Genomic DNA, 13,264 nt, shown 5'->3' with positions numbered 1-13,264 from the left:
TGAAGATACGAGTAAATACGCTAGTGTTATTTTTCCGTTATTTGAATCTTGCCTGCCCTCTGACATGTTACGCGTGTGGGAGAGGGAACGGGAGAGCTCGTCACAACAGGGTAAGAGCGATCTTGAATCTATTCTATTCTTCTGTTTTTGAAAAATGAAGTGATATCTGAAGAGAGAATTAAATTAGCGCTTTTTTCTTTTGATTAAAGTAGAAAATCTAAACTTTGCATTAATGATGAGTCTAATATTCCTTCTTGTAATGATTTGTATACAGGAGAAAATAAGTTAAAGAAAGAAAGACAAGTTAAAGAAAATGCTCCTATTAAGAAAGCCGAGGAATCTTGTTTATTTTGTGATAAATCACATTTAACAGAAAAATGTTTTAAAGCTCTTACATATCAGGATAAAAAAGATTTAATATTTAAGAAGGGTGTATGTCTATTGTTTTTTAAAAAAATCACATCTCTCGTGACTGTAAGTCAAAGGTTAAGTGTTTAATTTGCCAGAAAAGGCATTTGGCAATAATGTGTCAACAATTTCCTTCTCAATTGAAAGAGACTAAACAAGTAGAGCCCTTGGCGAAAAATAAGGTTAATGTTTTGGCTAGCAGATCCGCGAGCTCCGATGTGCTATTACAAACATTAATCGGAAGGGTAAAAAATGGCAGCAGGGAAAGGATAGTGAGAGGTATAATAGACACGGGTTGCGAGAGAAGTTATTTAACGAAAGATATTATAGATTATTTGAAATGTAACAGTGATGGTGAAGTGAAATTAGTTCATAAATTATTCGGAGGTGTAGAAACAAAAGAAAAATTGCATTCTAAATATCTAGTTCATTGAGTAGCCTTGATAATAAATATGTATGTGGTGTGGATTGTTTAAGTGAATCTGTTATCTGTTCTGAGGTAAAAAAAAATACCTAAAGGTCCTTGGTTGAAAGAACTTTGTAAATTAAATATTCAGGTGTCGGATGCAGAGGGTAATGCTCCCGAAAACGAAAGTGACATTAAATTGTTGATGAGTTCTGGTATTGCTGGAAAATTATTCACCGGAAATATTAAATGTTTACAAAGTGGTCCGGTTGCGATGGAAACACGTTTGGGATAGATTTTAATGGGTAAAATTCCAGCGAAGGAATCTTCGGGAATAAATGATTCTCTTGCATGTGTTTCTTTATTGCTAAACGAAAGATCAGCAGAAAATTTGTGGAAGTTAGACGTTATTGGTATAAATGACCAAGTTGGGTCTAAAAAGAAAGCTGAAATTCATGAGAAGACCATGCAGTATTTTGAGGAAAATTTGAATTTGGATTCAGACGAGAGATATGAAACTGCATTACCTTGGGTACTGGACCCCTCTCGCTTGTCTAATAATAAAAAGTTTGGCAGAAAAATTCCTGACTAATACGCGAAGGAAATTATTAGATTCGAACCAAATTAAAGTTTATCAGGAAGTATTGGACACTTGGTCGAAGGAACGAATTATTGAAGAGGTAACAGGAGGCGAGGTAGATAGAGAGCACTATTTGCCTCATACGGGCCTGATTTTAAAAAATCTAGCGAAACTACGCGAGTAAGGCCGGTTTTTGATGCTTCGTCACACGCCAAAGGATAACTTCCCTTAAATGACTGTCTTGAGAATGGCCCCAACCTAATAGAAATAATTTTCCAACATTGTTAAATCGTTTTCTGAAATATCCTGTTGCAGTAATTTCAGACATTGAGAAAGCCTTCTTGCAGATTGTTATAAGAGAGAAGGATAGAGATTATTTACGTTTCTTTTGGAAAGGTGCAGAAGGAGAGAATACAAAAATTTATATACATTGTCGTAGTTTTTGGGATTAACTGTAGTCCGTTTTTGTTAGGCGCTACGTTGAACTATCATTTAAATCGTGCCCCATATCAGTTTGCAGCTACAGCCAATATTTTGAAGGAGTCCTTCTATGTTGATAATTGCCTGACTAGTTTTAAGAATGTTGAAGAATTGAATAGATTTGTACTAGAATCGAGAATGTTATTGTCACTGGGAAAGTTTAATCTTAGAGGATGGTATTCGAATTATGAAATCGAAATAATTGCCAACTCTAAATTAGATACATCCGTTTGCGTGTTAGGGTTAAACTGGCATACTCTTTCCTGTAAAATTGAGTCACTAAAGAAAGAGAAGATTGTCGCGAGTAAACGAACACTCCTTTCTTGCGCGCTTAAGTTATTTGACCCAGTAGGCTTCCTTTCTCCCGTTACCCTGTTTCCAAAGTTGATATTGCAAGAGTGCTGGAAATTACGATTAAATTGGGATAAAAAATTATCTGAACATTTAGAAAAGAAGTTCATGAAATGGGTAAAAGAACTGAAACTGCTGTCTGATGTCAAAATTCCTAGATGGCTTAATATTGACAGATCGGTTAACGAAGATGTGAGTCTTCATATTTTCAGCGATGCCAGCAAGCATGCCTATGCTACCTGTACTTTTTTAAGAGTGAAGACCGAAAATAAAGTTTACCGAAATTTTTTGTAAGCACGCACTAGAGTTGCGCCTTTGAAGAATACATCCATTCCTCGTTTGGAATTATTATCCTGCTTAATCGGAGCACGCTTGGGACGTATTGTCTTTTCAGTCTTGAACATGTCAAATTTAAGAACATTTTTCTGGACTGACTCAACAACCGCTTTGTGGTGGATCCAGCGAGACGTACTACGATGGGGAACTTTCGTTTGGAATCGTGTTCAAGAAATCAGAACACTTTCAAAGATAGAAGATTGACATTACATCCCTTCGGAGCTGAATGCAGCCGATGTCCCATCTAGAGGCTGTTCAGTTAAACAGTTTTTGCTTAAGAAATGGTGAGAGGACCCATCATGGCTGTTAGAACCAGAATCATCATGGTCAAGAGGCATCGATTTGCCGGACGAAGAGATCATAAATTCAGAAAGGGGTAAATCAATGTTGACAACTCTTAACAAAGATTCTAACCCTGACAATTGGTATTACAGGTACTTTTCATCTATAAAAAAAATTGTACGCATGTTAGGTTGGATTCTTAGGTTTTACTTTAAATTACGAAGAATTACAAAAGAAACCTGCAAAATTTTGTCAGTTTCAGAAATTGAAAGAGCTGAGATAACTCTTATGTTATTGATTCAAAGAGAATCATTTAAGGGTGTGAATGATGATAAAATTAAAGACCTCAGACCTATAATTGATAGTGATGGTTTGATCAGAGATAAAACCAATATTTCTTATCGCGACGATACTGATGACTTTAAGTTTCCCATCATTTTGTCCTCTGATCATACAGTAGTAAAATTACTAATAATGAATGCACATAATGAGCTGCTGCATGCTGGTACTTCTATGGTGATGTCTCATTTGTGAGAAAAGCATTGGATCCTCAAGACCCGTAAGACAGTACGAAACTGCATTAGAAAATGTGTGAAATGTCAAAAAATTTAAATCCAAAAGTTGTGACGTAACTCCAGGAATTTTGCCGAAAGATAGAGTACGTTATGCAAATATTTTTGAGATAGTGGGTGTTGATCTGGCAGGACCCCTCTACCTTAAAGATGGTCGAAAAGCTTATATTGTTCTTTACACATGTGCGGTCTATAGGGCCATTCATCTGGAGTCAGTAACATCTTTGACAACTGAAGCTTTTTTCCAGTCATTGCGACGTTTCATTTCTCGTCGCGGAAAACCATCTACAATATACTCAGACAACGGTAGTAATTTTAAAGGAGCGGAGAGTCTTCTGCATACGCTTGATTGGGAGAGTCTGTGTTCAAAGGCCGCTGAGCAAAGAATTCAGTGGAAATTTATTCCTCCTTCCGCACCTTGGTGGGGCGGTTGGTGGGAACGTTAAGAGACGTGTAATGATTTTTTACATTCTAAGGCAAAACCTATCGATTGTCTTCTCCAGACAGAAGACAAAATTCTGCTTCGTTAACTAATGTCGTTTAATATATTGAAAAGCTAAAACCCTAATGCAAATAATACAAAAAAGTATGTACACTGCTCGGAAAAAAAAAAAAAAAAAAAAGACAGATCTAAGTTTATTTTCAGTTCTATTGGGCCGATTGACGAAATTCAAATTTCATTTTTCATGTCTCGAAAGCGCGATTTAGGATATATAGTAGATTTATATATAGCAATTATTCTAACATTGCTATTTTGACAAAAAATCGGACCTTTTCTGAAATGGCATGCCAAAGGTTTTCCATATTTATTCTTTATATTCTACGACTCAAATTATGCCTAAATATAAAATTTTGTAAAATGTGGGGCGAAATTTACGGAGAAACTGAAAATTTATCTTGGCGCATTTTTTCAGAAAAAAACGAACAACTTATAGAAATTTACTGTAATCGAAATCAAACTGAAGATTACAAAAATAAACCCTTGTTGATTTTTGGCTGAACCGCCTTTAAAGGCCTTTCAAATAAACCTATTAAATTTTTATTGCCTTTTTGCGCACCTTATTTGTGTGAACAAGATTTTCTTCCATGTTATATTTGAAAAATAAGAACAGAACAAAATTAAAAGTGGCTCCTACTTTACGGCTGGATTTTGAATAAGACCAGACATGAAAAAAATTGATCTCTCTTCAATAGGCCCAAATTTCACACTAAATTTTAGAATTAAAGTATTAGAACTTGATTTTTAAAATTAAAATGATATAAAATTTTTAATCTAATATTTTTATGTGAGCATATTTCATACAAATAGCCAGTAGGTTGTGCAAATAGCCAAATGAAGATTGTTAAAAGAATTCTATTGATAAATTGAAAAATAATCATTATAATATGTAGTGGTGTTAGTAAATTTTTTAAATTTTTGTTTAGATCGTAAGCGTTAGTCAAAAGGTTGAGAACAGGTGGTCTAGACTTCACAGGGACGCTAGAGCTTTAGTCTCACGCTTAGAAACAATGTCAATAGAATATAAATGCATCGAAATCAATTGATTAGCATCCAATCGCAAATATGCTTATTTCCTTCTGTAATGGAAATAATAAAAGTATTCTCATAAATGCGTAGTAATTTATGTGAGGGATACAACTGATGAAAGCAACCCTTGAGAGCAATTCTAAATTCGGCCTCTGAAAGCTAATTTATGACTACTAGAGCAGCCGATGCTTTAATAAAAAAAATCTGATGTGTGTACCACATGACTTCCTTGTACGGAATATTAAATTACACGCATTTTTTCTTGCATTTCATTTAAACTTATTGGATTGAATTAAATCTACTTCGCCGACAGCGCATAAATCACAATAGAATAAATGCATTCTTTAAAATTCACTCTAGCATTTGTTTACCATAGCGAAACTCTGGCGCTAGATTCACTTAACAAAGAATATTTATAAATAATAATAAGAAGAAATATTTAGAAATCTGATCCAAACAAGTGGATCGGATTTTTAAACATTTCTTAAGAGTAATCAAAATCGTAAAAAACAACCTTATATTTAGCGTAGGTATAATGAAACACTCAATCGATTTCGAGGGCAGCTAAAGGTCCCTCCTCATCAGGAGAAAGAAATACATAGAAAGAAGAAAATAGGAGAAGGAGTCACAGAAACACGTAGTGCTTATCAGCACTGCACGTGGTTATAACTAGATTTTTAATCAGAGTTGCACTGGCCGCCTACTTTTACTGAGCCAGGCTGTCTGATCAAGCATAAAGAGGCTTGATCGGATAAGGGCGGACAGATCGTTGTTATGGAGAAACACACATATATTACTGGAGTCTCTAAATTGATAAATGAAGGCCCATACTGCTCGATCCCTAAAGATCCTTCAACTTCGGACCTCAAGTAAAAAGTGCTATTAAATCTTCCCACATTCTGCCAACTCAGTTGAAGAAATCACTTATTCCGCCTATTACTAATTGCGCTAGACTTTATGCTCTTCCAAAAGTCCACAAAACCAGTATTCCTTTTCGACCAATTGTTTCCAACATAGGTACTGCTTCATATCCTTTGGCCAAATATTTAGTTTCCAGATTTTCTCCTCTACTTGCTAACAATATTCACACTGTAAAAAATTCTGTTGAAGTCATTGATAAACTTTAAAATATTTCCCCACTTCGTTCCATTATGGTTTCATTTGATGTCAAATCATTGTTTACTAATGTTCCGGTCGAAGGAGCACTAAATTGTCTTGAAACTAGGCTTCGGGAATTTCACTTCACACATACTGAAATTAATGAGTTGGTTTCACTTACTAAAGTTTCTCTAAGTCAAACCCACTTTGTTTTCCAAAATGCATATTTTCGTCAAGTTGAAGGATTGGCTATGGGTAATCCTCTCAGTCCGGTACTTGCTGACATTTATATGCACTATTTTGAGATGAAATTATTTGATAAATTATCTTTTCGTCTTTGGATTCGGTATGTTGACGACACTTTCGCACTTTTTGACGGTTATAAAGAGGATTTATCCGAGATTCTATCTATTATGAATTCAATTGATCCAGCCATCCAATTCACTCTTGAAATTGAATCCAACAATTCCCTCCCCTTCCTCGGTATTCTTATAATCCGCAATGAAACCGATTTTAGCACCACTGTGTACCGTAAACCCTTTGCAGTTTGTTTACCACCCCATGCCAAGTCATGCCACCCTGTTAAGCAAAAAATGGCTTCTTTTTACTATTATGTTTTCCGCGAGCTAAAAGTTTGTTCCTCTGAATCTTTGCTTACCAATGAACTTAATTATTTGAGAGCAGTTGCGATTGACCGTGGATTTTCTCCCGTGATTATTGATAAAGCCGTCAAAAAATTTTCAGATTCCCATCAAAGAAGACATTCCACTGTTAGAAATAATATTAATGACCTTGTCGTGCTTCCATTTTATCCTTCTGTTAGCTATAAAATTGCACGTATTCTCCAGAAATTCAATTTTCAAGTCGGTTTCTCCCCTATTAATAAAATTCACCCTTCGATTCTAAAAGATTGCGTTTCTGTCTTGAATTCTTGGGGAATTTATAGTATATCATGTCAGTGTGGTTTAAGATATATTGGCCAAACAAAAAGAGCGTTGAAGTTTCGTATCAAGGAACATGAATCTTATGTCAAAAAAGGCGAAATTAACAAGTCTTCAATAGCGTATCATAGCTGGACTTTTAACCATAATTTTGATTTTGGGTCTGCAAAAATCATCCAAAAGGCTTCTTCCATAGGTGAATTGGATTTTCTTGAGGCTTTTCACATTCACAAAGATTTAGAAAGTTTAGTTAATGATTTGAAGTCCAATCCAGTCCTTCCTAATGCCTTTAAAATTCTACTATCTTAATTCAATTATTTTTGCCGATAGATGGCGTTACCTCCTCGCGCTTGGTACTACAAGAGGGTATAAAAATCCGTTCAGTGGTTGCTTTCCATTATTTGAAGTTCAGATTTTGGAGCGTAATGTGCATTTGCCCCTCGCTCCCTATTTTAACTTCGCTAATATTTCTTTATGCTTGATCAGACAGCCTGGCTCAGTAAAAGTAGGCGGCCAGTGCAACTCTGATTAAAAATCTAGTTATAACCACGTGCAGTGCTGATAAGCACTACGTGTTTCTGTGACTCCTTCTCCTATTTTCTTCTTTCTATGTATTTCTTTCTCCTGATGAGGAGGGACCTTTAGCTGCCCTCGAAATCGATTGAGTGTTTCATTATACCTACGCTAAATATAAGGTTTTTTTTTATGATTTTGATTGTCACATTAGCGTGTTTCTCTTCTAGTCTATTTCTTAAGAGTTTGGTTACCATATGTTTTGAGAAATAAGTGATCCGTTTCAGTTGGCCAAGTGTATTTAGTCTTTCTGTGTTGCCTCATAAATTGTTTTAGTTTTCAAAATACTGGCTTTTACTATAAATTGTAATCAGTTTTTATTCTCAAATGTGTCCAGTGTGAACTGTTGTAACACCACTCATGCAGTTTTTTAATATTTGCTTCAGCCATTGGCTCAGACAACCATGTAAGGTTTTGCGCCAGAAATTGCAATATAAATAAAACGTTTTCTGTACCCCAAATACCTAAACACTACACGCATATGCTACGACAATTGTTTTTTAAGTAAGAAAAATAGTAACGAGTTCTTGTACCTTGCAAGTTCAGTTTGCCAGCTGCGAACATTCTTGTAGATCAAGGATGTCAAACTCGCAGCCCACGGGCCGCATGCGGCCCACAACAAATATTTTTGCGGCCCGGCCAATATATCGGCAAATAATAATATATAATAATAAAATAAAATTTCGACGAAGACAAAAAATGAAATGTTTACTGCTAAGTAATTAACGATAATTTATTCAGTGTTGTTAAATTACTCACAGCGAGCTGACACACACTTTACTTAAATTACAAATGCGTGTGAGTAGCTTGCGTTCAGCTACCTTCGGCTTTTGGGGGACACGTGCACTCAGAACTTGTACGCATCCCCCGATAGCCGAATGTGGCCGAACTCATGGTCTCAGTTTTCCAATCATAGTTTTGTACGATATATTGGTGCATGCATGTGCATGCACTTTGCTTTATTATTAATTATTACTTAATTCATATTGTTACGAATTTCATAGTTATTTATTTATTTAGTTTTTTTTATTTAGAATTGTAATTAGATTTGCTTCATGTTGCCTTAGCAACGCAGACGATTTTTGAAAAGACAGCTGCGTTGGAAGGTTAAAAATAGAACAGCGCGTGCATTTAATACCTAATAAATAAATATCTCGTAATTGCTGTTGCTATCCAAAAAAAATCCAGATATTTATAGATGTTTCCAGTATATTCGAGAAATTAATTATAAAGCTTATAAAAGCCGAGAACAAACAACTCATCTCAGTAGTAGCTGTAGTTCTAGCGAACTGTTTGTTTACTTAATGCTGTGATTGATTTGTAGCGATTTCGCTGTGAGATAGAATTAGTTTCTCTGTTTTGAATTGATTTTTGCTAAACGTTTGACATTTTGTGATATTGTTGGAATATTTTTGAAGAAATATTTCAGCATTTTAATTTATCTCTTGTGGAAAGAATAAATTTTTGTTAACTTTTTAACGTTAACCGTGATTATTCCAGCCCTTTGTATTCAGTATGTCTATATCAAAACCAAGTGGTAGTAAAATTAAACGAAAAATCGCTGACGAACATAAAATATTCCAAGTAAAATGGGAATTAGGATATTTTTGCTGTGAAATAAAAGATAAAATAATCTGCTTGATGTCTAATAATACTATTAATGTATCAAAGTTATATAATATTAAACTTCATCACGAACAACACAAATCGAAATATAACAATTACGAAGGATTAATGAGAGAAGAAAAGTTGAAAGAGCTCAAGTTAGAAGTGAAAAAGCAACAGTCCATGTTTAGTAAAGTATTGCAAGAAAGTGAAGCGGCGGTACATGCAAGCTACGTCTTGTTCGAGTTGATAGCTAAACATTCGAAGCCTTTTACTGACGGTGATTTCATCAAGGAATGCCTAATGAAAGCTGGAGAAATTGTTTGTCCTGGAAATGTGAAGGCTTTTCAATCAATTTCATTGTCTCGAAATACAGTTGCAGAAAGAGTTACTGATTTAGCCGCGAATTTAAGTGATCAGATCAAAGCAAAATCATCTAGTTTCGAAAGTTTCTCCATTGCCTGTGACGAGAGCACGGACATTAGTGGCAAAGCTCAATTAGCAGTGTTTCTTCGTTCTTGTGACAAGAATTTTAACATTTTTGAGGAATTACTGGAACTAATACCGATGCCTGGTACTACCACAGGAGAAGATATATTTACTTGTGTTTTTGGACTTCTGCAGAAATACAATATACCTTTGGCAAAATTAAATTCTGTAGCTACAGATGGCGCTCCATCAATGACCGGTAAAAACAAGGGCTTCGTAGCATTACTAAGAAAAAAACTTAGTGAAATTCACGGTTCAAACATTCATCATATGCATCAAGAAGTTCTATACACGAAAGTAATAAATATGGAGAATGTTTTGTCATATATAAAAAAAGTTATAAATTTTATAAGATCTCGAGGTTTAAATCAGCGTCAACTCACTGCTTTCTTAAGTGAGTTAGATAGTGAATATTCGGGTTTGTCCTACTATACCGAGGTACGTTGGTTATCTTGCTCCAAGATTCTCAAACAATTCTGAGATTTGAAAGAAGAAATATGTCAGTTTTTATAAACGAAAAATCAAGACGTAAGTTTGTTTTACGATCCAATATGGATACAAGATTTATCTTTCTTGGTTGATATAACCAAACACTTAACCGATTTAAATTTATCATTACAAGGAAAAGATCATATCATTACGAACATGTTTGACATAATTAAAGCATTCAAATGTCAACTAGTTCTTTGGGAAAAACAACTTAAAAATAAAGATTTGACGCACTTCCCGACGTGCAGCATGAACAAATAAAGTTTAGATGATACTTGTTCGTATCAAAAATACGCAGAAAAAATTGCAAATTTAACAACTGAATTTGAAACGAGGTTTAATGATTTTAGTTCCCTCGAAGACAATTTTTTTTCTTCGATTTTCTCAATAAGTATTGACTCAGTACCCAGCCATATGCAAATGGAGGTGATCGAGATTCAATGCAACTCAAATTTGAAAGCAAAATTCATTGAAGTGGGCGTGCCTAAATTTTACAAATATTTACCAGCCAGGTTTGAAAATACTCGAAAATTCGCATATGAAATTATTTCCATGTTTGGTAGCACTTATCGGTGCTAGCAGTTATTTTCAGTCATGAAAGGTAATAAGTCTCCTATTAGAAACCGTATTAATGATGCTCACCTTGGGTCAGCGTTGAAAGTTATCACTGCAAACAAAATTTCTCCCGAACTAGGAAAGATAATAGCAGAGAAGAGATGTCAAGTATCAGGACGTAAACATTAAATTTTTCTTGTTCTTTTCTATATATATATATATATATATGTTTATTATTGTATTATTCGAAATGAATCTACGTTTCTATAAATATTGTTTTTTTTTTTTTTTTTTTTTTTTTTTTTTATGCCCGCCTAAAGTTAAACCTTGTTTGTTTGGCCCAAGTTTACCTATGAGTTTGACATCCCTGCCTTAAACACTTATTTCCTCGAAAAAATTCGAGAATAAATTAAGCATGATTTAATTGGCAATAATAAATGAATGCGTTATCTTTGTTGTTGCGAAGCTAAGTTTCTCTAGATTGGCAACAAATCCACTAGTCTCCTGTTTCAAATGTAAAAATCAATGGCCGCCATAAAAAAAGGTTTAGCGACACTTAAACAACTTTAAAATTGTTGATAATACTAAAAATATTGCATACAGATGTACTAAAGGCATAAAAACCTTAACCGGAAGATAAAAACCACATAATACAATCATTTTCAAAGCAAAAAATGTACAATTTACAAACGTATAAGAGTAAAGAAACTGAGATAACTGAGCCGGGTAACAAAGTGGATATATATATAAATATATTTATATACGTTTGGTGCGGCCGATTGCAACCAAAATACGAGGTGCACATCTACATGTTATAGCAGTCCTATATACAAAATTTCAACGTTCTGAGGCTACTGGTTTTTGAGTTATGCGAGATACGTACGTACATACGTTCGTACAGACGCCACGAAAAATTCTCTTCAGAATTAATTTTGAAGCAGTTTTATAACTTTTTTGAAGGAAAAGAGTATTTTATTCTGTCCTTACGTACAGATATCACACAAAAACATGTTCAGTTGCATTCGATAGCGGTCAAAATGGATATTTTCGTTGAAATATGCTGCCTTACAATACTTTCTTTTTACGATTACATATTGTACAATTACAATACTTCCTTTTTACTTCGTACAAGGAAGTAAAAATAAACGTTTCAATAAGTAGATTAAATGACACATCGCTGAATATTACGAAAAAATTTCAGTTCATCTACCGAGTGAAAGTAATAATTCACACTGGGAAATTATTAATTGTACTTAACATAACTAATTTTACACTTTCCAAAAGAATAAATGTTTCGAATTTTAAAATTACAAGAAAATCAAACTTACTGACCCATTATTTTTCATTCCTCAAAAGGTCGATATTTTGTTGGGTGCTGAATTATTCTTTTCAGTTTTGTGAGATGATAAAATAAAATTGGGAGGCAATTTGTTCTTGCAATCAATCTGTTTTAGTTACCATGCTTGGGGGAGTATTTCAGGCAATAATTTGTGCGTCTTAATGGATGTCGAGATATGATCCCAGCTTTACCTAGTCCTATGCGAATCGTATTCCTCGATTCCTCGGGATCTTGCGAGCTGGCAAATAGCGTTAAATCGATGACAGCGTAACTCTTTGAATATGGGAGATTTTCTAACTGAGCGATCATCTCTCGCATTGGTGGCCCGGAGACGTCCTGAGCCACTACGTGGGCTGGCTATGCCTCGCTGAGCCACTGGTTCCAACAACGGGTAGCGATCATATCGCTTGAACAGATATGCCGGCCGATCTGCCGGTTCGACCAAACGCCCTCTTTTAGCCCGCAGATGGAATGTCCATACGATGGCTGATCTCTGTTGAAGCATCAAGCGAGAATGTCCTCAGACTAAACACTCCAAAAAAGCCATAAGCGAAACTTTTTACCTTAATACGTATGTTTACCTTTTCGTAAACACAAGTTTACTATTTGTATGAACAAATTTTAACTTATTATAGATACCTTTGTATGAATAAAACTATTCTTTGTAAACAGTATATTTGGTAAGTTTTCCCTTTATTTGCATATTTTGTATGACTTTTGAGACAAAGACAGTGCATTTTGTAGCTTAAAAAGTTGACCTTATAGAAAAAAAACTGAGATTCGTTTTGGATTCAGAGTCCAAACGTTGGTCAAAAACAAGTGAGAGTTTTAAAACAACAAATTAACACTTTGTCCTCGTAATCCTAAACTTAATTCATTTAACTTTCCAAAAATATCAGCTAAGTATGCTAAACATGCCAACCATATTTCACTATATAAACAAGTTTGTAATTTAAATTTTGAATCTCAAATGAAAATTTGACTTTCCGATCGAAGCTCAAAAAGACGATTTAAAAACTTTACTTCTGGATAACACTTTACTTCGGAAAATAACAAAAGCATTTCATGTTCACTGCCAATCTCTTGGCATAAAATCGTAAATACTCTTGAATTTAAAGCTTGGCTTTCAATAAAATTAACAATGCTTACAGCTTGATTCAAAAGATTTTCAGGCTTTCGGGTATTGTTAGATCACGGCATCAATGTAAAATAACGGTACCCAAAATGTTAAA

This window comes from Stegodyphus dumicola, chromosome 2, assembly GCF_044657685.1.
Source record: "Stegodyphus dumicola isolate Sdum_Otavi_A_Nest chromosome 2, ASM4465768v1".
Lineage (NCBI taxonomy): Eukaryota > Metazoa > Arthropoda > Arachnida > Araneae > Eresidae > Stegodyphus > Stegodyphus dumicola.
Note: the sequence above shows the minus strand (reverse complement) of the source record.